Below are 25,578 nucleotides of genomic sequence, written 5' to 3'. Positions count from 1 at the left end.
CATGTGGAGTTCAAGTACCCAATTAAACCAGTCAGTCTCTAGAGGTAATGACTGTCAGCGGCTGTCTCCCAGCTGTCAGTGTCAATATCTGCTATCTTTATATCTTGCAGGTATCCTTGTAGCGGAGGTATGGATACCGAGGAGGTTGTAACACAGCGGCCAGTTCACTGCACAGTAGGTTTCCAGGCAGAACAAGGTCACCAACTCAGAGTACTGGAGCATATTAATTCCATCAGCATACACTCATTGCTAAGCCAATGACATCTGCTCTGACTTGGCCACAGTCAACAGGTGGAAGACGGTGACATACCTAGAAACTGTTCACCCTTTTCTCCTACCTAGCATATGTTGTCCAGATCTCACCATTGTAAAGGAATGTGCTTGGTAGACCCGCAGCTTGATGTTCTCAGTCAGGTTGCTTGTTGTTCCACATTCTCTTACTCAGCTTGGACATAATAGCTGCAGCTGTTGCAAAATGTGTGTTGATTTCAGCATCAAGTGACAGTTTGCTTTAACTTGGAGCCCAGATATATGAAACTATCAACAACCTCAGTTGCTACATTGTCAATACTGATAGATGGTGGCACGACAACATCCTGGACCATGAGATTTGTTTTCCTGATGCTGATGGTCAAACAAAACTCATTACAGGAGTGAGAGAGTCTGACCATTTGCTGCTGTAGATGCTATTCAGTATGGAATGTTAGCGCGGCATCTTCAGCATAGAGTGGCTCTCATGGGGACTTGGTGCACCTTCGTCTTGGATCTCAGGCAAGCGAGACTAAACAGCTTTCTGGTGGATCTGGTATGTAAGTAGACATTCTCTATAGATGATCTGAACGCATATGATAGCAGGATTCCTGAACTTAATAATTAAACAGCAGAAATCATGTACAAAACACCAGCTAATATATCCCTTACTACTGGCTGTACTCCCTTACCCTAGAACATAAGTGCTGAAGCCAATTGTAGGGCTCCAGCTGAGAACATCTAACTCAGTATAGTCATAGAGTAAATCTTTTTGAAAATTGTTTTCCTTCTTACAATAGGAATCAGCACATGATGCTTTCTAGCTTTCTGATTCCAGCTTTGGATCTTAACCTGACTGGTATAATGCTCATCACCTAATCTTTATACAAGCAATATTCCCTAATTCAGAAATATATTGGAACTATATTCTGTATAAACACTCCGAGCATTCACAAAAACTAACAAGGCAACTGTGGACAATTTTCAATATATTAAACTAATAAAATGTATCAATTTGGGAATACAAAATGAAATAACTAGAAAACACCACATCAATTTTTAATAGAATGCTAGCAAGCAGGGTTATTGGTGCCCACAAGATCTGATTGTTATATTACTGACTTGCAAAGAGGAATGGTATCTTATAATTCACGCTATGGCAGTGTATTCCATTTCTCGAGTGCCTTTCCTGACTGAGCTGTGTAATAAATTCATGCCATTGCCTGTTAGAGGTAGTGGAGTGTGCTGCTTTGTATAAACTTTGTGGAATGTAATGCACACTTAGCCTGCAGCTGGGCATAGCCTCTTGCCTTCAGATGACATGCAAATGCCAAGCTGAGGCAATATGCTGAGCCTCAAGAATTCCATATGCCCAGAGAATGGGGCTCTGTACCTATGTTGTTAGAAAGTAATTAAATTGCTGCAACAATAAGACAATCAGTTAATGGGCAGCAAGTCTAGCCACAAACCCCATCTTTCATATGATCCAATTTTCCATCTAACATTAGATTATAACATCAGGTTTAGGACAGGAAGTGGCCATTTAGCCAAACAAATCTAATTCTTCTTGAATAATCTCAACTCCACCTGCTTAAAATATCCCTCTGTAATATCTTGCAGCACATAAAGAGGATGGTGCATGCATATGGAGTTCAAGAACCCAATTAAACCAGTTTAATCCGGCTTGCTTATATACATACATACACAAATGGCCACAAGAGGGTGCTATTACACTCCTCCTTCCTTAATGAAAAAGATACATAGGCCTTGAGTTTGCATCCTCGAGGTGGGTAGGGGGAGTTGAGAAAATTTCTGGCTTGGCATGCCCACCTTGGGAGAAAGTGCCCACAAAGATTAGATCTTCATTGCCAGGGGGCAGGTGTGGGCTGGAGTTGGGCCAGCCAGGAAAAATTTTGAAGGCAGTCACAGGGGCTGCCAGGTGCAGAGGTGGGCTGTTTGAAAGGCCCACCTCAGAGCAGTGGGACTTCATTCCAGTTAAAATAAAATCACAAACGCCCTCCAACCTTCACCCCTCACACCCCCTCACCCAGCACACATTTGCCATGTCCCATGCCAAGCTATACCCCTGTTCCTTCATGCCCCCATGCCAAGGCAAGATCCTCCGCCCATCCCCATGGCCTCTCATGCCCCCTATGCCAAGACATTCCACCCACACTCTATGGCCCCTTATATTCCCCATGTTAAGCTTTGGCATTCCATTTCCCCCAGCTCCCCATCCCCCCCCACCCCACCCCCCCCACCCCCCGCCATAGCCCCTCGTTCCCCCATGCCAAGCTACAAGCTATAGCATTCCACCGAACCCCCATGGTCCCTCATGCCCCATATGCCAAACTATGGCACTTCCATGCCCATTGACCCACTATACACTGTGTAGAAACAATGAAACTTATAGTGACAGTAAGTTGTATTTAAAAAAGCTTTAAAAAGTAATTTCAAAAACAGAATTACCTGGAAAAACTCAGCAGGTCTGGCAGCATCGGCGGAGAAGAAAAGAGTTGACGTTCCGAATCCTCGTGACCCTTCAACAGAATCTAGCAGCATCGGCGGAGAAGAAAAGAGTTGACGTTTCGAATCCTCATGACCCTTCAACAGAACGGATCTGTTCTGTTGAAGGGTCATGAGGACTCGAAATGTCAAGTCTTTTCTTCTCCGCCGATGCTGCCAGACCTGTTGAATTTTTCCAGGTAATTCTGTTTTTGTTTTGGATTTCCAGCATCCGCAGTTTTTTGTTTTTAAAAAGTCATTTGTTCATTACTTTCCATTATGTCAAAAAAGTCATTTTACTACAAGGCAGTAAAAGTGATGATCACTTTTATCACTGTAAAGTATCAGTAACAGAAAACACAAGCCCGTGAAACCACTTAACCTTGTGTAAATAAACATTGCGAAATTGACCGCCAAGATCAAAGAGCCTAAGCTGTCTAGCAAGCATTGTTTTCTCTGGGGCATAGCTGCTATTGGGGGTAGGTAGGAAGAAATGTGGGGTTGGGGTTGAGGTTACAATCAGATCAACCATGATCTTATTGAATGGTGGAGCAGGCTCAAGGGGCCGAGCAGCCTACTCCTGCTCCTAATTTGTAAGTTTGTATGTTCAACAAGAGTAATGGTTGGATCTCAGCCAAACATGCATAATGAGTGAAAAACACCTTGAGCTACATGTGCACCGAAAGATTCTCGGTCATGGCTATCTTTCCCAGATGCCTAATGATATCTGTTTTGCAGACATCTTCAAAGATCAGGCCACGTTATGTATTCAAACAGCCTTTTCTGTAAGAGCAGATTTTTAAGCCTATTTCTCAGCTTTAAAAAAAACGTTACCATTCTTCTGCTAGTTTGCTGGAATCTTCTCCAACTAAGTTTGTTTGGCTAGAGAATCCACAATCCTATCCTGAGTGCCAGACTATAATATCTTGGAGAAAATAAACTGGTGCATGCATTTGGAGTTCAAGTACCCAACTGAACTAGTTCAATCGGGTTAGCTTATATACATACTGTAAGAGTTAAACAAGGATTTCTATGTTTTTAGTAAAACCAAAGGTCAGCAGAATTATCCAGGTGAACCTTTACACCACAGGGCCGATATTAACAGACTCTCCTGAAAGACCTTGCGGATCATAAGGGATTAATTGGATAGGAGACAGAAGTGCCAGGGATGGAGCCAGGCTAGAACGAGATAAAGAGGCCCTGCTTGGGTTAGTAAAAGATGCGTACCTTGGACTGGAGACATCTGCTTATTATGTGATTATGTACCGACAAGATTGGAATTTGAATAACACAATAGGTACTTGACTAGCTGTGTATAAAAAAGATGGTTTATCTGTAATTAGTAGAGTTCTGTTTTAGCTAGTCTAAGACAGATTCTCCATAAGTTCACTTGAATAAAATGATAGTTAACCTGTTTCTGAGTCTCCTGTAGTCGATCTTAGAAGGCACCACAACACCTAGCATTGTCGGCAGAATACTCATCTCAAACCATCTGGGCGGTGCTGCAAAACGGGTGAGTATAGTTTATTTACTGTCCATAGTTAGTACAGTAAGCGGACCCAAGGACTGTCCGATTGAGTATCAAAGAATCTAAAGGAGACCTCAGTACAGGAAGCCCTGAGAAAATGAAGGCCGCTAGCAATGGGCCAAATCCATGCTGGTGTTACCCGCGCAGGGGCCGTAAGGTGGCCAAATCCACACTAATGGTATCTGCGCAGGGCCTGAAAGGTAGCCAAATCTGTGCTGGTGGTATCCATGCAGTAGCTGTAATAGAAGACTGTGCCAGTGACATCCACGTAGAGTATGAATAAATAAACAAAATGCAGTCGGGCAGGAGAAGAATGAATTGATCTAAGTCACAAGAGCTGTTTGTGTTGGAGAGAGAAAGAGAGAGAGAGAAGGGTACCCCTGGGGGGTTAATGAGCAGTGACAGGCAGGAGCAGAGGAAATGTGAGCTTGATTGGCCCTGTAGGTGGAGCCTCCCAGATCTTTTTATTCCCCTTACTGCTACTTGAAGTTTTGTTTAGAGTATGAAAGTTTTAAGTCATTAAGTTCAATGTTATAAGAATGGAAATACATACCTTCATGTACGTGTGTGTTTGTGTGAAATGTGTTTGTGAGCAAGGAAGCATTTGTATGTGAGGTCTAATGTATTTTCTTCCCTAAATTGTCATTTGTGTGTGGAGTTCAGCACTTTAGAATCAAAAGCCTCATATTAGATGAAAGGGAAAGTAAATTCAAACGTTCCAATGTTTTGAGTATAAGTTTGAGTTGAGATTTCCAGTAAACTCACAATTCCGATGTATTCTAAAGATAAAACAGGGTCTGCCTTTGTTTGAGATGAATCAACCTTTATAAAAAAAACTACCTGAAATTCAGAAGCATTCTAGGAAAACCAAAAGGTATGAGCACATGGTCTAGGTGGTTTCTATTGATAAAAAAGGGGTTTCTTTTGAAGAGATGAATTAATTTGGAAAGGAAATCTGCATCCCAACAGCACTGTTATTTGAATTTGGGACAATCTTGAGATGCGGAAAGTGCAGCGTAATTTAGCAGGTCACTTTTGAATAACTAGGATGCTATCCAAGATAAAGAATATGTGTTGATAAACATGTGGGTCTTTTAATCTGGATACAAATTTATACACATGAGAATAGTGTAAATTACAGTTCTTACAAAGTTGAAAAATTTGAGGTTTGATTCCCGTTAAAGTGTTCAGAAGGGAATTTTTATTTTAAAGGGTTTGACAACAATTGACACAAATTCAAATGCTGCAATGTATGTGTAATGATACTTTTTGTATGTGTAAGTTTGTTTTCAAAATATAGTTAGCTTAAGACCTTGATAAAGTTTGGCAGAAATCCAATTATCTGGGATAATTCTAAAATAACAAAAAATGTCAGACACAATCTAGTGGGTTATCACAGAATCATAGAATCTTAACGGCACAGAAGGAGGCCATTCGGCCAATCATGCCTGCACCAGATATCCAAATGAATATTATGACCTAGTACCATTGCCCTACCTTTTTCCTGTACCCTTGCATATTGGTTCTATTCAAATAATCATCTAATGCCCTCTTGAATGCCTCGATTGAACCTGCCTCCACCACATTTCTAGGCAGTGCATTCCGGACCCGAACCACTTGTGTGAAAAAGTTTTTTCACACGTCACATTTGCTTCTTTTGCAAATCAGTTTAAATCTGTGCCCTCTCATTCTTGATCCTTTTACGAGTGGAAACAGTTTCTCCCTATCTACTCTGTCCAGCCCCCTCATGATTTTGAAAACTTATATCAAGTCTACTCTCAGCCTTCTCCTCTCCAAGGAAAACAGTCCCAGCTTCTCCAATCTATCCTCATAGCTGAGGTTTCTCATCCCTGGAACCATTCTTGTAAACCTCTTCTGCACTCTGTCCAATGTTACTTTTGAGAAAATAAAATGTTGTTTGAGGAGAAGATAAGGAAGCAAAACATGTTAATGCCTGGAATCAAATAGAAATGTTTGATTTCTGTTTTAAAAAAGTTATGAGGCTATTTTATTGGATTGTAAAGTCTCTCCAAAAAACCTGAATGAGATAAGATGGTAGCTTGCATGTGTAAAATGGTATGAGGGAATGATTAAGGGTAGGAGATAGAGTTAGGGAAAGAGGACACAATATGTAAACTGTTTTAACAGAACTGAATTTGATAATCTGGCCCAAACCTGAGACATTGGAACTGCACAGGGGAGATAAAGATAGGGATCCCCATTGACATGAAATATTTCATATGGCGAAAGAGTAAGGAAATATTTTAAAGATCAAAGCAATAGAGAAATTGACTTCAAGAGAATCTTAGGATGATCATGGTTAAAGGGAGTAAAAAAAACTTAAATGTAAAAGTATAAGGAATCTGTAGTTGAGGCAATTGAAGGGTAAGGTGAAATAATACTTAACAACAATTTACCACAAGATGTGTACAGGTAAAGGGAAAGCTGGAAAAAGGCTAATACTGACTATATTAATGTGCCTGTGAGCTATAAAAAGTAAAACCACAGAATTAACACCATGATCACATGCAGAATTAAATGGGTCCCAGAGAGAACTGCCACTGGAAGTGAAGATTCTGAAGATAGGATAAGAGGGTGCATTGTAGATCGTATAGACAGCTTAAGGAATTGAAGCCCGAGATGAGACTGCAGCAGGAGATAGTGGACCAGGAAAGGTGTGATGTTGGGGGGAAGGGGCGGTGCAGCTCCCCCAGGACATGCCAGGATTGAGAGATAGGGTAATGGTGAAGGTAACCCCCGAGAAACCAGGTTTTTCACCCAAATGGATAGGACTTGATGAGGTAATAATGATTAGCGACATTTACACCTGTGTGGGTATGAATGGAAACGCTGGTCGCAATCGAAGCATGTAACACTAACTGACATTATTTTACAGAACTAACCTCGACTGGCCAGTGATGACCGGGACAGTTATTTGTTTAATTTCAGAATGTTAACCGCCACACCAATGCTCATGGAATTGGTAATCCTAGCGGAGGGAATGGAGAATACCACCCAACCAACACCACAGGCGGGACTATGTTGTACCATAAGCAGTGCAGAGTGCAACACCCAACATGGGACACTGAACATAACAATAGGAGAACAAGTAATTTTGCGTTGCAGTATGTGTGTACTTAAGTGTGTACTTAAGTTTGGATGCGGAAGAAGTAACGGCATGGACAGTTGGTGGGGACTCTTTGGGGAAACCGGTTCATTTGTTAAATTCCCAGGTCTAACTAATGAATATTTTAAACATAAGGAATGGTTGATTTTGTTTGTGAGAAAGAAAGACATTTCCATGTGGCATGCATGACAGGGTATGCCCAGTTTTTCACTTATTCTCCCCCTAAGAATCAGGGACCGAATGTGGTCTGAATGACAGAAATAGATGAACGTGGGCACAGGATGATAATAGGCGGGCGTGGGGGGTATACCCCAAGGAAAGGCTCATAATAACCACTTCATCACCTTTCACGACAACAGCACAATCGGTCCCAGCAGATGCACTTAAACCCCACAAACCACGCCAACTGACACACCTTGTCCGACATTAAGCCCAGGACTGGAAAATGGACTTGTGCTGGTTAATGAAAATAAGATCTTGTATGATAATGTACACCATGAGCTGGTACCCGTGGTCCTAAATATTTCCGACATAATCCTGCCCAGATGATGCTCGACTCTTACTCAAGCACTGTATACGTCCTTAATGGGTCAGTTAATGATAGAAGCAGCTCAGTTCAATGGTGGGACATGGCCAATGGCCCAGGAGAAGAACCAGTTGAAGTGCAGCCTGGTAAATGATGCTGCTGCAGTGTTTAGTGCAGGAGCCTCGGTAGTTAATTCCATTGACCTAGCTACTGTGGACCAAAAGGTCTGAACCTTAAGTTTGCAACTTAAGAAAATTTTAGAAAAGGAAAAAGGGACACAAGACACTGACCAAGACCTGGCATGAATAGTTCAGAGCTTGACCACTGTGCTGGAGGGTAAGCAGGCATTATTAATAAATTAATTGGAATGGGTACTTGAACAAACATGGGAGAATTTTAGACAAATTCATGAGGGTACGGTCCCTATATGGGGAACAAATGCACATCTTTTTAACCTTTCACAATTTGACCAGTTGCCAGCTCAGGGGCTTAACACATGTGTATGGAATTGATGCCGAATGTATAATAAATAATAACATGTTGATAGGCACTGCCTTGTTGATACCTGTTATACCCAAGTCAACACCCAGCAGGGCATTATATAGGGTAGAGAATAGGGGAATCATTATGTAAGATATCACAATATACTGCCATACGCAGTAGAGATGAGTATGGTTAGTACTTCATTAGATGGATGTAGTATAGAAGCCACCTCAGTAGTATGCGCTCATCCAATTTACAAAACAGAAGAGGCAAGGTGCGGATTTAATGCTACAGCCAATTTTACTATGGAGACCAAATGGGCCACAAAAGAGTCAACCCTTGTTGCGTACATGGATGATCGGAGATATTGTATTACCATGTGGCAGCAAGAGTTGGGGTACAGGAACAATCAGTCATGCCCCATATACAACCATTCAGTGTGTGTACACCTACAGGTGCCAGCAGGGGTGGGGAAGGTAGAACTGGTTGAAATATATAAGAGAGGAACAGTTAATATTCAAGCTGAGGAAAGTGTAAAAGACAACCTGACGCAGTATCTGATCCAGTTCTCCTCTGCTATCCAATTCTTGCCCGAACACCTTTCCCTCATCTGGGATGAGGCCCAATGAGTGTATGGGACATATTATGTACTGTAGCAACAGACTCGAGCCTTAGGGAACTGGGAAGGGTAAGGAACCCGCTTTCACTGACCGGCGGGCCCGGAGATGTACTGACACGGAGTGAGGCCCTGGGATTTACACAGAGAGGAGGGGGAGTGATGGGGAGGGAATGTGATGGGGAGGGGAGGGAGGGAGGGGGAGGGGGACGGGGAGGAAGAGGGGGAGGAAGAGGGGGCGGGGAGGGGGGAGAGAGAGGGGGAGGGGAGGGGAGGGGAGGGGGAGGAAGAATGAGGGGCAGGGGAGGAGGGAGGGTGGAGGGGAGAAGGGAGGGTCGAGGGAGGGGGAGAGTGAGGGAGGAAGGGGGAGGGGAGGAAGGGGAAAGGGAAGGGAGGGGTGGAGGACGAGAGGGAGGGAAGAGGGAAGGAAGAGGGGCAGAGGTGAAGGGAGGAAGAGGGGCAGGGGAGGCGGAGGGAGAGGGGGAGGGGAGGGGAAGGGAGAGGGCAAAGGGGAGGGGGAGGAATGGGGGAGGAAGAGGAGGAGAGGAGGGATGAGGAAGATGGGGAGCAGAGGGGGGAGGGAGAGGAGGAGGGGAGGGGGAAGGAAGAGGGGAGGGGAGGGGGCGGAAGGGGGAGGGGTGAGGAAGTGGCGAGGGGATGGGGAGGAAGGGGAGGTAGAGGAGGAAGGGGGAAGAGGGGGTAGGAGGAGGGGGAGGGAGTGGGGGGGAGAGAGGGAGGGGAGGGGGAGGAAAAGAGTGGAGTGGAGGGGGAGAGGAGGGGGGAGGAAGACGGCAAGGGGAGGGGGAGGGATGGGGAGGAAGATGGGGAGGGGGGGAGAGGGGGAAGGGAGGGTAGAGAAAGGGGGAAGAGCGGGTGGGGGAAGAGGGGGAAGAGGGGGAGGGGAGAGAGAGAGGAAGGGGGAGGAAGAGTGGGTCGGGAGAGGGGAGGAAGAGGGATGAGGGAGGGGTAGGAAGAGGTGGAGGGGTGGGGGAGGGAGGGAGAAGGGAAACGGGGAAGGGAAGGGGAGGGGGGATGGGGGAGGGGAGGGGGAGGAAGAGGGGGCATAAGAGATGGAGGGAGAGCTGGGAGGGAAGGGGTGGAGGAAGAGAGGGAGAGGTGAGGAGAGGAAGAGGGTGAGGGGAGGGATGAGAAAGATGGGGAGGGGAGGGGGTAGGAGAGGGGGAGGGGAGGGAGAAGGAGAGGGTAAGGGGGAGTGGGGAGGGGAAGGGGCGGAAGAGGGGGAGAGGTGAGGGGAGGAACAGGGGGTGGGGAGGGATGAGGAAGATGGGGAGGGGAGGGGGAGGGGGAGGGAGAGGGGGAGGGGATGGGGGAGGGGAGGGGGAAAGGGAGAGGGTAAGGGGAGGGGGAGTTGGGGGGGAGGAAGGGGGGAGGGGAGGAAAGGGGGGAAGGAAGAGGAGGGGGAGGGGAGGGGAAGTGGAGGAAGAGGGGGAGAGGTGAAGGGAGGAAGAGGGGGAGGGGAAAGATGAGGAAGATGGGGAGGGGAGGGGGAGGGAGAGGGGGAGGTGAGGGGGGAAGGGAGAGTGTAAGGGGGAGGGGAAGGGGGAGTGGCGGGAGGAAGAGTGGGAAGAGAGGGCAGGGGGAGGAAGAGGGTGAGGGGGAGGAAGCGGGGAGGGAAGGGGGAGGAAGATGGAGGGGAGGAAGTGCGGAGGAGAGGGGGAGATGAAGGGGAAAGCGGGGGAGGGGGAGAAGAGGGTGAGGGGGAGGCAAAGGGGGAGAGGAGTGGGAGGAAGTGGGGGAAGGGAAGGGGGAGGAAGAGGGGGAGTAAGAGGGGAGGAAGAGAGGGAGTGGAGTGGGGATGAAGAGGGGGAGGGGGAGGGGGAGGAAGAGGGGAGGAAGAGATACAGGGAAGGGGAAGAAGAGTGTGAGGGGGGAGGAAGAGGTGGAGGGGCTGGGCAGAGGTGGGGGAGGTGTGGTGGGAGGGGGATGGGTGAGGGGTGGGGGAGTAAGGGGGCATTTGAGGGGAGAGGAAGAGGGGGTGGGGAGGGGGAGGAAGGGGAGAGGGGAGGAAGAGGGGGAGGAAGAGGGGGAGGGGAAGGGGGGTGGGTGAGGGGGAGGGGAGGGGGAGGCTGAGGGAGGAAGGGAGAGTGGGAGGGGAGGGGAGGGGAAAGGACAAGCGAGGGGGAGGAGTGGGGAGAGGAGAGGAGGGGGAGGGAGGGTGGCGAGGGGGGAGGGGAGGGGAAAGGAGGAGGGAAGGGGAGGGTTGGGGAGGAAGAGGGGAAGGAGAGGTGGAGGTAGAGGGAGAGTGGAGGGGTTGGGGAGGGGGAGGGAGAGAGGCAGGGGAGGGGGAGGACGAGGGAAAGGGGAGGGGTGAGGGAGAGGGGGAGGGGAGGGGGAGGGAGAGGGGAAGGCGAGGGTGAATAGTAGGAGGGCAGGGGAGGAAGAGGGAGAGGGGAAGGTTTGTGGAGGGGGAGGAAGAGAGGCAGGGAAGGCGGAGGGGAGTGGGAGGGGAGGGTGGATGAAGAGTGGGAGGGGAGGGGGAGAGGAAGAGGAGGAAGAAGGGGAGGGATAGGAAGAGGGGAGGGGAGGGGAAAGGAAGAGGTGAGGGAAGGGGGAAGAAGGGGGAAGGGAGAGCAAGGGGAGGGGATGGGGAGGAAGGGAGGAGGTAGAGGGGCAATGGGCAAAGAGGGGGTAGGACGAGGGGAGAGGGAAGGAAGAGGGAAAGGGGAGAGGGGAGGAAGAGGGGAGGGGAGAGGAGGGGGGAGGAAAAGCAAGGGGGGAGTGGACGGGGAGGAATACTGAGGGGGAGAGGGAAGGAGAGGGAGGCGGGGTGGGAGGGGAAGGGGAGGGGAGGAGGGAGGGGCAGTGAGGGAGGTGAGAGGGTGGGGACGGGTAAGGGGGAGGGTTGGGGAGGGGGAAGGGGGGGGCAGGATGAGCGATGGGGGGAGTGTGGAGGGGAAGTGGAAGGGAGGCGGAGAAGGGGAGTGGAGGGTGGGAGGAAGAGGGGGGAGAAAGAGGGGAGTGGAAGGGGTTGGAAGAGGGGGATGGGGGTAAGGGGGGAGGGGGAGGAAGAGGGGGAGGGGAGGAAGGAAGAAAGGGAGGGGAGGGGGAGGGGGAGAAAGAGGGGGAGGGGAGACGGGAGGAAGCGGGTCAGAGGTGATAGGAGGAAGAGGGGCAGTGGACGGGGAGGGAGAGGGGGAGGGGTGGGGAAGGGAGAGGGCAAGGAGGAGGGTGGAGGGATAGGGAGGAAGATGGGGAGGGGAGGGGGAGGAAGAGGGGAGGGGAGGGTAGAGGAAGGGGGAAGAGCGGGAGGGGGAGTGGAAGGGGAGAAGAAGGGGAGGGGGAAGAGGGGGAGGGAAGAGGGAGAAGAAGAGTGGGAGGAAGAGCGGGTCGGGAAGGGGGAGGAAGAGGGAGAAGTGGGGGGAGGACAAGGGGCAGGGAGGGCGCGGGGGGAGGGCGCAGGGGGAGTGGAAGGGGAGGGTGGGGGATCAGGTGGAAGAGGGGGAAGAGGGGAGGAAGAGGGGGAGGGAGGGGGAGGAAGTGGGGAAATGAGGGGGAGGGGAGCAGCGGAGGAAGAGGGGGAGAGGTGAGGGGAGGAAGAGTGGGAGGGGAGGAAGGGGTGAAAGGACGGGGAGGGGGAGGGGAGGGGAGGGGTGGATGAAGATGGGAGAGGTGAGGGGAGGAAGAGGGGGAGGGGAGGGATGAGCAAGATGGGGAGGGGAGGGAGAGAGTGAGGGGACGGGGAGGGAGAGGGTAAGGGAGATGGGGGCAGGAGCGTGGGAAGGAAGTGTGAGGGGAGGGGGAGGTAGCGGGGGAGTAAGAGGGAAGGAAGATAGGGAGGGGAGGGGGGAGGAAGAGGTGGAGGGGATGGGTAGTGGTGGGAGAGATGTGGGGGAGGGGGATGGGGGATGAAGCGGGGATGTGAGGGTGGGAAGAGGGGAGGGGAGGGGGAGGGAGGGGGAGGAAGAGGGAGGGGAGAGGGGAGGAAGAGGGGGAGGAATAGGGGGAGGGGATGGGGAAGGGGGGAGGGTAGGGGGAGGTTGAGGTGGAGGGGAGGGTGAGGCTGAAGGGGAAGGACAAGTGAGGGGGAGTGGCGGGGAGAGGACAGGGAGGGTTGCAAGGGTGAGGGAGAAGGGGGAAGAAGGGGAGGGTTTGGGGAGGGAGAAGGAGGGGGAGTGGAGGTGGGAGGAAGAGCAACGGATGAGTGGGGAGGTGAAAGGGAGGGGAGGGGGAGAGGAGGGGGAGGAAGAGAGGGAAGAGAGGGGGAGGATGAGGGGTGGGGGAGGGGTGGGGGAGGGAGAGGGGGTAGGAAGAGTGGGGAGGGGGAGCAAGATGGGGAGCAGAGGGGTGTGGCAAAGGGGGATTGGAGGGCGGAGGAAGATGAGGAGGGGGAGGAGGGGAAAGGGGAGGAAAAGGGGGAAGGGAGGGGGATGAAGAGGGGGAGGGAAGGGGAGGAAGCTGGAGAGGGGATGCGGGAGGAAGAGGGGAGGTAGAGGGGGAGGGGGGAAGGGAGGAAGAGTGGGACAGGAGAGGGAAGGAAGAGGAGAGGGGAAGGAGGAGCAAGAGGGAGGTGGGAGGATGAGGGGGAGGGGAGGGGGAGGATGACGGGGAGGGGGAGGGAGGGGGAAAGGGAGAGGGGTAGTGGTGGGGAGGGGAGGAAGAGAAGGGAGGGGTAGTGGGAGGGGTTAGGAAGAGGGGAGGAAGGGAGGAAGTGGTGAGGGGAGGGGGTGGAAGATGTAGGGGTAGGAAGTAGGAGGGGAGGCGGAGAGGGGGAGGAAGAGAGACAGGGAAGTGTGGAGTAAGTAGGGAGTGGATGGGGGAGGGGAGGAAGAAGGGGAGGAAGTGGGGAAAGGGAGGGGAGGAGAAAGAGGGGTAGGGGAGAGTGAGGGGAGGAAGAGGGGGAGTGGAAGGGGGAGGAAGATGGGGAGGGGTGGGGAGAGGTAGAGGGGTGTGTGGAGGGGGAAGGGAGAGGGGGAGGGGAGGTGATGGGGAGGGTAGGGGAGTGGGGAGGACAACCGGTGGGGGAGGGGAGGAGGGTGAGGGGAGAGAGGGAGGTGAGGGGGGATGGCGAGGGAAGGGGAGGGTTGGGGAGGGGGAGGGGGGAATGGAGGAGGGAGTAAGAACGAGGGGGAGGTGGAGGGGATGGGTAGGGGTGGGGGAGGTGTGGGGGGAGGCGGATGAGGGAGGGGATGGGGAGGAAGCGGGGACGCGAGGGGGGAAGAGGGGAGGGGAGGGGGAGGGAGGGGGAGGGAGGGGGAGGAAGGGGGAAGAAGAGGGGGAGGGGATGGGGAAGAAGGGGAGGGGGAAGGACAAGCGAGGGGTAGGGGCGGGGAGAGGAGAGGGAGGGTGGCGAGGGGGAGGGGGCATGGGGAAGAAGGGGAGGGTTTGGGGAGGGGGAAGGAGGGGGGAGTGGAGGTGGGAGGAAGAGCGACGGAGGAGTGGGGAGGTGAAAAGGAGGGGAGGGGTAGGAAGAGAGGGAAGTGAGGGGGAGGATGAGGGGTGGAGGGGAGGAGAGGGGAGGGAGATGGAGTAGGAAGAGTGGGGAGGGGAGGGGTAGGAAGAGTGGGAGGGGAGGGGGAGGAAGCGGGGAGGGGAGGGGGTAGGAATAGGGGAGGGGAGGGGGAGGGAGGGGGAGGAAGGGGGAGGAAGAGGGGGAGGGGATGGGGAAGAGGGGGGAAGGGGACGATGAGGGGAGGGGTGGGGGAGGCTGAGGGGGAAGGACAAGCGAGGGGTAGGGGTGGGGAGAGGAGAGGGAGGGTGGTGAGGTGGAGGGGGCATGGGGAAGAAGGGGAGGTTTTGGGGAGGGGGAAGGAGGGGGGAGTGGAGGTGGGAGGAAGAGCGACGGAGGAGTGGGGAGGTGAAAAGGAGGGGAAGGGGAGGGGTAGGAAGAGAGGGAAGTGAGGGGGAGGATGAGGGGTGGAGGGGAGGGGAGGGAGATGGAGTAGGAAGAGTGGGGAGGGGAGGGGTAGGAAGAGTGGGAGGGGAGGGGAGGGGGAGGAAGCGGGGAGGGGAGGGGGTAGGAATAGGGGGAGGGGGAGCAAGATGGGGAGGAGAGGGTGTTGTAAAGGGGGATTGGAGGGGGGAGGAAGATGGGGAGGGGGAGGAGGGGAAAGGGGAGGAAAAGGGGGAGGGGAGGGGGATGAAGAGTGGAAGGGAAGGGGGAGAAAGGTGGGAGGGGAGAGCGAGGGGGAAGGGGCAAGGGGGAAGGGAGGAGTTAAAGGGAGGGAGTGAGGCGAGGGGGAGGGGAAGAGGAGGGGAGAGGGAGGGGAGGGGGAAGTGGAGATTGGAGGGGGAGGGGAGAAAGAGCTGGGAGGGGTGGAAGAGGGGGAGAGGAAGAGGATGGGGGAGAAAGAGCGGAGGGGAGGAAGGGGGAAAGGGTGGGGAGGAAGAGGGGCAGGGAAGGAAGAGGGGGAGAGGAGGGGGGAGAAAGATGGGAGGGGAGAGGGAGGGAGAGGTAGAGTGGAGGGGGAGGGAGAGATGGAGGAGGGTGGGGAAGGAGAGGGGGAGGGGATGGGAGAGGAGGAGGGGAGGGGATGGGGGAGGACAACCGATGGGGAAAGGGAGGAGGGGGAGGGGAGGGAAGGAGGCGAGGGGTGATGGGGAGGGGAGGGTTGGGGAGGAGGAAGGAGGGGGAGCGGAGGGGGAAGCAAGAGCGAGGGGGAGGGGGACGGGGAGTGGAGGGGGAAGTGGAAGAAGAGGGGTGAGGAAGAGGGGGAGGAAGAGGGGGAGGAGAGGCAGAGCTGGGAGGGGAGGAAGGGGGGAGGGGAATGGGGAGGAAGAGGTGGAGAGGAGGGGGAGGAAGAGGGTAAGGGGAGGAGGAAGAAGAGGGGGAGGCGGAGGAAGAGGGGAGGAAGAGAGGGAGGGGAGCTCGGAGAAAGAGGGTTAGGGGGTGGAAGAGGGGGAGGAAGAGGGGAGGGAATGGGGAGGGGAGGGGGAGGGGTGGGGGAGGGGAGGGGGAGAGAAGGAGGGAGGAAGGCGCGAGTTGAGGGTGGAGGAAGAGGGGGTGGTGGAGTAAGGGGGGAGGGGAGAAAGATGGAGAGGGAGAGTGGAGGTGGGAGGAAGAGTGTGAAGGGGAGGAAGAGGGGGAGGAAGAGGGCAGAGGGGAGGGGAAGGGGATGGTGAGGGGATGGGTAAGGGGAGTGGGAGGAAGGGGGGAGGGGGGAGGATAAGAGGGAGGGGAGGGGAGGGGAGGGGGATGAAGGGAGGGAAGAGGGGAGTGGAAGAGGGGGAGGGGAGGGGGAGGAACAGGGAGAGGGGAGAGGAACAGGGAGACGGGAAGAGGGGGAGGGGAAAGAGGGGGAGTGGAGGAAGAGGGGAAGGGGAGAGGAAGAGGGGAGGAAGAGAGGGAGGGGAGGGGAGGAAGAGTGTGAAGGGGGAGGAAGAGGGGGGAAAAGAGGGTGGAGGGGAGGGGGAGGGGATGGCGAGGGGATGGGGAGGGGAGCGGGGACTGGAAGGGGCAGGAAGGGGGAGGTAAGTGGGAGGAAGAGTGGGAGGGGATGGGGGAGTAAGAGGGTAGGGGAGGTGGGATTAAGAGGGCAGGAAGGGGGAGATGAGTGGGAGGGGATGGGGGAGTAAGAGGGTAGAGGAGGTGGGATTAAGAGGGTAGGGGAGGGGGAGGAAGGTGGAGAGGGAAGGGGGAGGAAGAGGGGGAAGGGGAAAAGGGGGCAGTAAGGGAGGGAAGAGGAGGAGGGGAAGGAAGAGAGGGAGGGCAGGGGAGGGGGAGGGTTGAGGGAAGGGGGGAGGGGAGAGAGGGAGGCGAGGGGGGATGGGGAGGGATCGGGAGGGTTGGGGAGGGGGAAGGAGGGGTGAATGGAGGGGGGAGTAAGAATGAGGGGGAGGGCGAGGGGGAAGGAGGGGCGAAGAAGAGCAAAGGGGTGGGTGGAGGGCAAGGGGATGGGCGGGAGGGAAGGGGGAGTGGAGGGGGAGGGGGCGGAAGAGGGGGGAGGAACAGGGGAGGAAGAGGGGGAGGGGAGGGTGGAGGGAGAGGTGGAGGGGAGGGGGAGGACGATGGAGAGGGGAGGGGAGATGAAGAGGAGGAGGGGAGGGGGTGGCAGAGTGGAGGAGAGAGGGAGAGGAGGGGGAGGAAGTGGGGTGGGGAGAGGGGAGGAAGAGGGGGAGGAAGGGGAGGAAGAGCTGGGAGGGTAGGAAGAGGGGGAGGGGAAGGGGATGGGGAGGAAAAGGGCGATGGGGAGGAAGGGGGGAGGGGAGGAAGTGGGGAAAGGGAGAGGAGGAGAAAGAGGGGTAGGGGAGAGGGAAGAGTGAGAGGAGGAAGATATGGAGTGGAAGGGGGAGGAAGATGGGGAGGGGAAGGGGATGGGGAGGAAAAGGGCGATGGGGAGGAAGGGGGGAGGGGAGGAAGTGGGGAAAGGGAGGGGAGGAGAAAGAGGGGTAGGGGAGAGGGAAGAGTGAGAGGAGGAAGATAGGGAGTGGAAGGGGGAGGAAGATGGGGAGGGGGAGGGAGAGCTGGAGGGGAGGGGGAAGGGAGAGGGGAGGGGAGGTGATGGGGAGGGTAGGGGAGTGGGGAGGACAAACAGTGGGGGAGGGGAGGAGGGTGAGGGGAGAGAGGGAGGCGAGGGGGGATGGGGAAGGGAGGGGAAAGGAGAGGGGAATGGAGGGGGCGTAAGAGCGAGGGAAGGGGGAGGGTAAAGGGGGGAGGGAAAGGAGAGGGGAGGGGGAGGAAGAGAGGGAGGGGAGGGGAGGTGGGAGGACAAGCAAGGGGGGAGGGGCAAGGGGGAAGGGAGGAGGGAGAGGGAGGGAATGAGGCGAGGGGGAAGGGAAGTGGAGGGGAGAGGGAGGTGAGGAGGAAATGGGGAGTGGTGGGAGAGGGGACCAAGAGCTGGGAGGGGAGGAAGAGGGGGCAGGGAAGAGAATGGGGAAGAAAGGGGGTGATGGGGAGGAAGAGGGAGGGGAGGAAGGGAGGAAAGGGTTGGGACGAAGAGGTGGAGGGGAGGAAGAGGGGGTGAGGAGGGGGGAGGAATATGGGGAGGGGAGGTGGAGGAAGAGGTGGAGTGGAGGGGAGGGGTGAGGGGGAGGACAACCGATGGGGAAGGGGTGGAGGGGGAGGGGAGGGAGGGAGGTGAGGGGGGATGGGGAGGGGAAGGGAGGAGTGGAGGGAGCAGGGGGAGGAAGAGGGGGAGGAAGAGGGGGAGGGGAGGCAGTGCTGGGAGGGGAGGCAGAGCTGGGAGGGGAGGAAGAGGGGGAGGGGAATGGGGAGGAAGAGGTGGAGAGGAAGGGGAGGAAGAGGGTGAGAGGAGGGGGCAGAAAATGGGGAGGTGGTGGAAGGGGAGGCAGAAGAGGGGGAGGGGATGGGGAGGGGAGGGGAGGGTTGGGGGAGGGGAGGGGGGAGAGAAGGAGCGAGGAAGGCGCGAGTTGAGGGTGGAGGAAGAGGGGAGGGGGAGTAAGGGGGAGTGGAGAAAGATGGAGAGGGGAGGGGAGAAGCAAGAGGGTGAGCGGAGGGGGGAGGAAGGGTGAAGGGAGAGAAAGGGGGAGAGGATGGGGGAGGAGGGGGGAGGTAGAGGGGGATGGAGGAAGAGGGGGGATGAAGGGAGGGAAGAGGGGAGTGGAAGAGGGGAAGGGGTAGGGGGAGGAACAGGGAAAGGGGAGAGGAACAGGGAGACGGGAAGAGTGGGAGGGGAAAGAGGGGGAGTGGAGGAAGAGGGGAAGGGGAGAGGAAGAGGGGAGGAAGAGAGGGAGGGGAGGGGGAGGGGATGTTGAGGGAATGGGGAAGGGGAACGGGGAGGGGAGGGGGAGGAAGGGGGAGGTGAGTGGGCGGAGGAGTGGGAGGGAATGGGAGAGTGAGAGGGTAGGGGAGGGGCAAGAAGAGGGGGAGGGAAGTGGGGAGTAAGAGGGTGAGGGGACGGGAAGGGGGGGGATGAGGGGGAGGGGCGGGGGTAGGACAAGCAAGGGGGGGAAGGGGAGGATTGGGGAGGGGGAAGGAGGGGCGAAGAAGAGCAAGGGGGTGGGTGGAGGGGAAGGGGAGGGGCGTGAGGGAAGGGGGAGTGGAGGGGGGAGGGGAGGAAGAGGGGGGAGGTAGAGGGGAGGAAGGGGGAGGAAGAGGGGGAGGGGAGGGGGAAGGGAGAGCGGTAGGGGAGGGTGGAGAGAGACGTGGAGGGGAGGGGGAGGGAGAGTGGGCAGGGAGGGGGAGGGAGAGGGGAGGGGAGGGGGAGGCAGAGTGGAGGAGAGAGGGAGAGGAGGGGGAGGAAGTGGGGGTGGGGAGAGGGGAGGAAGAAGGGGAGGTAGGGGAGGAAGAAGGGGAGGAAGGGGAGGTGGTGGGGAGGAAGATGGGGAGGGGAGGGGGAGGATGAGGGGGAGGGGAGGGGACGGGAGTGGGGAGGTAGAGGGGGAAGATTTAGCGGGAGAGGAGGGGAGGGGGAGGGGGAGGAAGAGAGGAGAGGGGGAGGCGGGAGTAAGAGGGTGGGGGGGAGGGCGGAGGTGAGGGGGAGGATGAGGGGAGGAAGAGGGCTAGGAAGGGGGAGGGGAGGGGGATGATGAAAGAGAGGGGAGGGGGAGCATGAGGGGGTGGGGAATGTGGAGGAAGAGAGGGGCAGGGAGGGGGAGGTGAGAGGAAGAGGGTGGAGGGAAGGGGGAGGTGAGAGAGGAGGAAAAGGGGAGGGAGAGGATGTGGGAGGAAACGCAAGGGGGAGGGGAGGGGGAGGAAGAGCGAGGGGTAGGGGAGGGGGAGGAAGAGCGAGGGGGAGGGGAGGAGGCAGGGAAAGGGAGGTGGGAGTGGGAGGAAGGGGGGGAGGGGGAGGAAGAGGAGGACGAGAGGGGGAGGAAGAGGGGGAGGGGAGGGGCAGGGGGAGGTGAGGGAAGGGGGAAATGGGGGAGGGGAGGGGGCGGAAGAGGGTGAGGGGGAGGAAGAGTGGGGAGGAAGTGGGGGAGGGGAGGGTGAGAGGGGAGGAAAAGGGGAGGGAAGTGGGAAGGGAAGGGGTAGGGGAAGGAAAGGCGGAGGGAAGTGGGTAGAGAGGGGGTAGGCGAGGGGGAGTAAGAGGGGGAGAGGAAGGGGAGGAAGGGGGAGGAAGAGACGGAGAGGAGGGAGAGGAAGAGTGTGTGATGGGAGGAAAGGTAGAGGAGGAGGGGAGGGGGAGGGAAAGGTGGAGGGAAGTGGCTAGGGAGGGGGTAGGGGAGGGGGAGGAATGGGGGAGGAGTAAGATGGGAGGGGGACGGAAGAGGGGGAGGGGAAGAGGGGGAGCTGGGAGGAGAGTGGAGGGGGAAGAGGGGGGTGAAGAGGGGGGAGTGGAGGGGGAGGAAGAGGGGAAGGGGATGAGGGAGAGGGGGAGAGAATTGGGAAAGGAGGGAGTAGGGGAGGGGGAGGAAGAGGGGGAGGGGAGGGGAAGGAGAGAGGAGGAGGGAGGAAGGGGGAAGAAGAGAGGGGGAGTGGGGAGGAAGAGGAGGAGGGGAGGGGGAGGAAGAGGAGGAGGGGTGGGGGAGGAAAAGGGGGATGGGAGGGGAGGGGAGGGGAGGCGGATGAAGAGTGAGGGGATGGGGAGGAAGAGGGGGAGGAGAGTGGGAGGTGTGGGGACGGGATGGGGAAGAAGACTGTGAGGGGAGGGGGAGGAAGAGGGGAAGGGCGGCGAGGGAGAGGGGAAGGGGAGGGGGAGGGAGATGGGGAGGGAATTGGGAAAGGAGGGGGTAGGGGAAGGGGAGGGAAGGGGGAGGGGTGGGTGGAGGAAGAGGGGGAGAGGACAGGGAGGAAGAGGGGGAGGGGGTGAAGAGGGGGAGGGGGAGGAAGAGGAGAAGAAGAGATGGAGGGGAGGGGGTAGGAATAGGGGGAGGGGGAGCAAGCTAGGGAGGACAGGGGAGTGGTAAAGGGGGATTGGAGGGGGAGGAAGATGAGGAGGGGGAGGAGGGGAAAGCAGAGGAAAAGGGGGAAGGGAGGGGGAGCAAGAGGGGGAGGGGAGGGGGAGAAAGGTGGGAGGGGGAGGTAGAGGGAAGAGGGGGGAAGAGTGGGGAGGAAGAGGTAGAGGGGAGAAGAGAGGAAGAGGGGAGGGGAGGGAGGAGCAAGAGGGGAGGCGGGAGGATGAGGGGGAGGGGAGGGGGAGGATGATGGGGGAGGGGAGGGAGAGGGAGGAGGGAAGGGAGGGGGTAGTGGAGTGGAGGGGAGGAAGAGAGGGGTGAGGAAGTTGGAGGGTTTAGGAAGAGGGGAGGAAGGGAGGAAGGGAGGAAGCGGTGAGGAGAGGGGGTGGAAGATGGAGGGGGAGGATGTGGGAGGGGAGGGGAGAGGGAGAGGTAGGGAGGAAGAGGGGGAGTGGAAGCGGGGGAGATGGGAGAGGGGGCGGGGAAGAGGGGGAGGGGAGAGGGAGAGGAAGAGGGGGAGGAAGAGCGACGGAGGAGGTGAAGGGGAGGGGAGGGGGGAGGAAGAGGGGACTGGAGGGGGAGGGTAGGAAGAGGGGGAGGGTGAGGGGAGGAAGAGCTGGGAGGCGAGGAAGAGGGGGAGGGGAAGGGGATGGGGGAGGAAAAGGATGATGGGGAGGAAGGGGGGAGGGGAGGAAGTGGGGAGGGGACAAAGATGGAGACGGGAGAGGGTAGGGGGTGGAAGAGGGTGAGGGGAGTGGGGGGAAGGAGGAAGGGAGAGGAAGGAGGAGGGGGTGAGGAGGAAGATGGAGAGGGGTGGGGGAGGAAGAGAGGGAGGGGAGGGGATGTGGGAGGACAAGCGAGGGGGAGGGGCAGGGGAGGGGAGGAGGGGAGGAGGGAGAGGGAGGGAGTGAGGCGAGGGGGAAGGGAAGAGGAGGGGACAGGGAGGGGAGGGGGAAGTGGGGAGTGGTGAGGAAGGGGAGCAAGAGCTGGGAGGGGAGGATGAGGGGGAGGGGAAGAGGAAGGGGGAGAAAGGGGGCGATGGGGAGGAAGAGGGGAAGGGAGGAAGTGAGGAAAGGGTGGGGAGGAAGAGGGGGAGGGGAGGAAGAGGGGGAGAGGAGGGGGAGGAAGATGGGGAGGGGAGGTGGAGGGAGAGGTGGAGTGGAGTGGAGGGGTGAGAGGGAAGGGAGGGAGGGAAGTGAGGGGGGACAAGGAGGGGAAGGGGGAGTGGAGGGGGGAGGGGGAGGAAGAGGGGGTGGAAGAGGGGGAGGGGAGGGGGAAGAAGAGGGGGAGGGGGAGGAAGGGGGAGCAAGAGGGGGAGGGGATGGAGAGGGGAGGGGGAGGGGGAGGGTTGGGGGAGGGGAGGGGGAGAGAAGGAGCAAGGAAGGCGTGAGTTGAGGGTGGAGGAAGATGGGGAGGGGGAGTAAGGGGGAGTGGAGAAAGATGGAGAGTGGAGAGGGGAGAAAGGGATAAGGGAGAGGAATAGGGAGGGGATGGGGGAGGAATGGGGTAGGTAGAGGAGGATGGAGAAGAGAGGGGATGAAGGGAGGGAAGAGGGGAGTGGAAGAGAGGAATGGGGAGGGGGGTGGAACAGGGAAAGGGGAGAGGAACAGGGAGACGGGGAGGGGAAAGAGGGGGGCTTGGAGGAAGAGGGGAAGGGGAGAGGAAGAGGGGAGGAAGAAAGGGAGGGGAGGGGGAGGGGATGGTGAGGGGATGGGGATGGGGAACGGGGAGGGGAGGGGGAGGAAGGGGGAGGTGAGTGGGCGGAAGAGTGGGAGGGAATGGGGGAGTGAGAAGGTAGGGGAGGGGGAAGAAGAGGGGGAGGGGAGTAGGGAGTAAGAGGGTGAGGGGAGGGGGAGGATGAGGCTGAGGGAGGGGGAGGATGAGGGGGAGGGGCGGGGGTAGGACAAGCAAGGGGGGAGGGGTGGGGGATGGGGAGAGAAGGGGAAATTTGGAAAGGCGAAGAAGAGCACGGGGGTGGGCAGGAGGGAAGGGGGAGTGGAGGGGGGAAGAGGAGGAAGAGGGGGGAGGAAGAGGTGAGGAAGAGGGGGAGGAAGAGGGGGAGGGAAGGGGGAAGGGAGAGCGGTAGGGGAGGGTGGAGGGAGAGGTGGAGGGGAGGGGGAGGGGGAGGTAGAGTGGGCAGGGAGGGGGGAGGGAGAGGGGAAGGGGAGGGGGAGGACGAGGGAGAGGGGAGGGGGAGGAAGAGGGGGAGGGGAGGGGTGAGGATGAGGGGGAGGGGATGGGGAGTGTGGAGGTAGAGGGGGGAAGGAATAGCAGGAGAGCAGGGGAGCGGGAGGGGGAGGAAGAGCTGGAAGGGGTGAGGGTAGGAAGAGGGGAGGGAGGAAGATGGGGAGGGGAGGGGGAAAGGAGAGGGGGAGGGGAGGGGGAGGGGAGGGGGAGGGGAGGACAAGGGAGAGAGATGGGGGGAGGAAGAGGGGAGGGGAGGAAGAGTGGAGGGAGAGAGGGAGAGGAAGGGAGGAAGTGGTGGAGGGGAGAGGGGAGGAAGAGGGGGAGGAAAGGGAGGGAATGGGGAGGAAGAGGAGGAGGGGAGGGGGAGAATGAGGGGGAGGGGAGGGGAGAGGGGAGGTAGAGAGGGGAATGGGGAGGCGGGCGTAAGAGGGTGGAGGGGAGGGTGGAGGTGAGGGGGAGGGGAGGGGGGATGGAGAGGAGGAAAGGAGAGGCTGAGGGAGGGGGAAGGGAGTGCGGGCAGAGGGGAGTGGGGAGGAAGAGAGGGGAGGGGAGGGGGAGGTGGGAGGAAAAGCGAGGGGGAGGGGAGGGGGAGGATGAGCGAGGGGGAGGGGAGGGAGGTGGGAATCGAGGGGGGTGGGGAGGGGGCAAGAGGGGGAGGGGAAGGGGATGGGGAGGAAGGGGGATGTGGAGGGGGAGGGGAGGGGAGGAAGAGAGGGAGGGGAGGGGTGAAGAAGAGGGTGAGTGGGAGGAAGAGGGGGAAGGGAGTGGGGGAGGGAAAGGGGGAGGGATCGGGTAGGGGAGGGAGAGGAAGGGGGAGGGGGGAGTAAGAGGGGGAGAGGAAGGGGAGGAAGTGGGGAGGGGAGGGAGAGGAAGAGTGTGAGAGGGGAGGGGGAGGTAGAGGGGGAGGGGAGGTGGAGGAAGGGGGAGGGAAGTGGGTAGGGAGGGGAGGAAGAGAGGGAGAGGAGTGAGATGAAGAGTGTGAGGGGGAGGAAGAGTGTGAGGGGGAGGAAGGGGGAGGGGAGGGTTGAGGGGATGGGGTGAGGAGCGGGAAGGTGAGGGGGTGGAAAAGGGGGAGGGGAAGGGGGGAGCTGGGAGGAGAGCGGAGGCGGAAGAGTGTGGAGGAAGACGGGGAGTGGAGGGGCGAGGGAGAGGTGAAGGGGAGGGGGAGGGAGAGGGGGAATGGAGTGGGGAGGGAGAGGGGGAGGAAGAAGGGGATGGGAGGGGGGCGGAAGAGAGAAGGATATGGGGGAGGAAGAAGGGGAGAGGAGGGGGAGGAAGAGGGGAGGAAGAGAGGGGAGGGGGATGAAAAGTGTGAGGGGAGGGGAGGAAGAGGGGAAGGGGGCAAGGGAGTGGGGGAGGGGAGGGAGAGGGAGAGGGCAAAGGAATTGGGAAGGGAGGGGGTAGGGGAGGGGGAGGAAGAGGAGGAGGGGAGGGGTGAGGAAGAGGGGAGAGGAGGTGGAGGAAGAGGGGGAGAGGAGGGGGAGGAAGAGTGGGATGGGGAGGGGGAGTTGAGGGGAGGGGGGAACGGAAGAGGGGGAGGGGAAGGGGGGAGCTGGAAGGAGAGCGGAGAGGGGAAGATGGGGGAGGAAGAGGGGGAGTGGAGGGGGAGGGAGAGGTGAAGGGCAGGGGAGGGAGAGGGGGAATGGAGTGGGGAGGGAGAGGGGAGGAAGAAGGGGAGAGGAGGAAAGGAAGAGGGGGAGAGGGGAGGAACAGTGGGAGGAAGAGGGGGAGCGGGAGTAAGATGAGAGGAAGAGAGGGGAGGGGGATGAAAAGTGTGAGGGGGAGGGAAGGAAGAGGGGAAGGGGGCAAGGGAGTGGGGGAGTGGAGGGGGAGGGAGAGGGAGAGGGGAGGGGTGAGGAAGAGGCGAGAGGAGGTGGAGGAAGAGGGGAGAGGAGGGGGCGGAAGAGGGGGAGGAAGAGGGGGAGGGGGATGAAGAGGGGATGGGGAGGAAGAGGAGGAGGGGAGGGGTGAGGAAGAGGGGGCGAGGAGGGGAGGAAGACGGGAGAGGAGGGGGAGTGTTGAGGGGAGGGGAGGGGGACGAGGGGGAGGGGAAGGGGGGAGCTGGAAGGAGAGCGGAGAGGGGAAGATGGGGAGGAAGAGGGGGAGTGGAGGGGGAGGGAGAGGTGAAGGGGAAGGGGAGGGAGAGGGGGAATGGAGTGGGGAGGGATAGGGGAGGAAGAAGGGGATGGGAGGGCAGGCGGAAGAGAGGAGGGGAGGAGGGAGGAAGAAGGGGAGAGGAGGGAAGGAAGAGGGGGAGAGGGGAGGAAGGGGGAGGGGTGGGGGAGAGGGGAGGAAGGGGGAAGGGGAGGGGGATGAAGAGGTGGAGGGGAGGGGGAGGATGAGGGGGAGGGGAGGGGGAGGAAGAGGGGGAGCGGGAGGAAGAGAGGGAGGGTGTGAAGTGTGTGAGGGGAGGGGAAGGAAGTGGGGAAGGGGGTGAGGGAGAAGGGGAGGGGAGGGTGAGGGAGAGGGGGAGGGAATTGGGAAAGGAAGAGGTAGGGGAGGGTGAGGAAGGGGAGAAGGGTGCGGAAAATGGGGAGAGGAGGGGAGCAAGAGGGTGAGGGGGTGGAAAATGTAGGATGAAGGGGGAGAGGGGAGGGGGACAG

Source organism: Carcharodon carcharias, chromosome 21 (assembly GCF_017639515.1).
Source record: "Carcharodon carcharias isolate sCarCar2 chromosome 21, sCarCar2.pri, whole genome shotgun sequence".
In the NCBI taxonomy this organism is placed as follows: Eukaryota; Metazoa; Chordata; class Chondrichthyes; order Lamniformes; family Lamnidae; genus Carcharodon; species Carcharodon carcharias.
Note: the sequence above shows the minus strand (reverse complement) of the source record.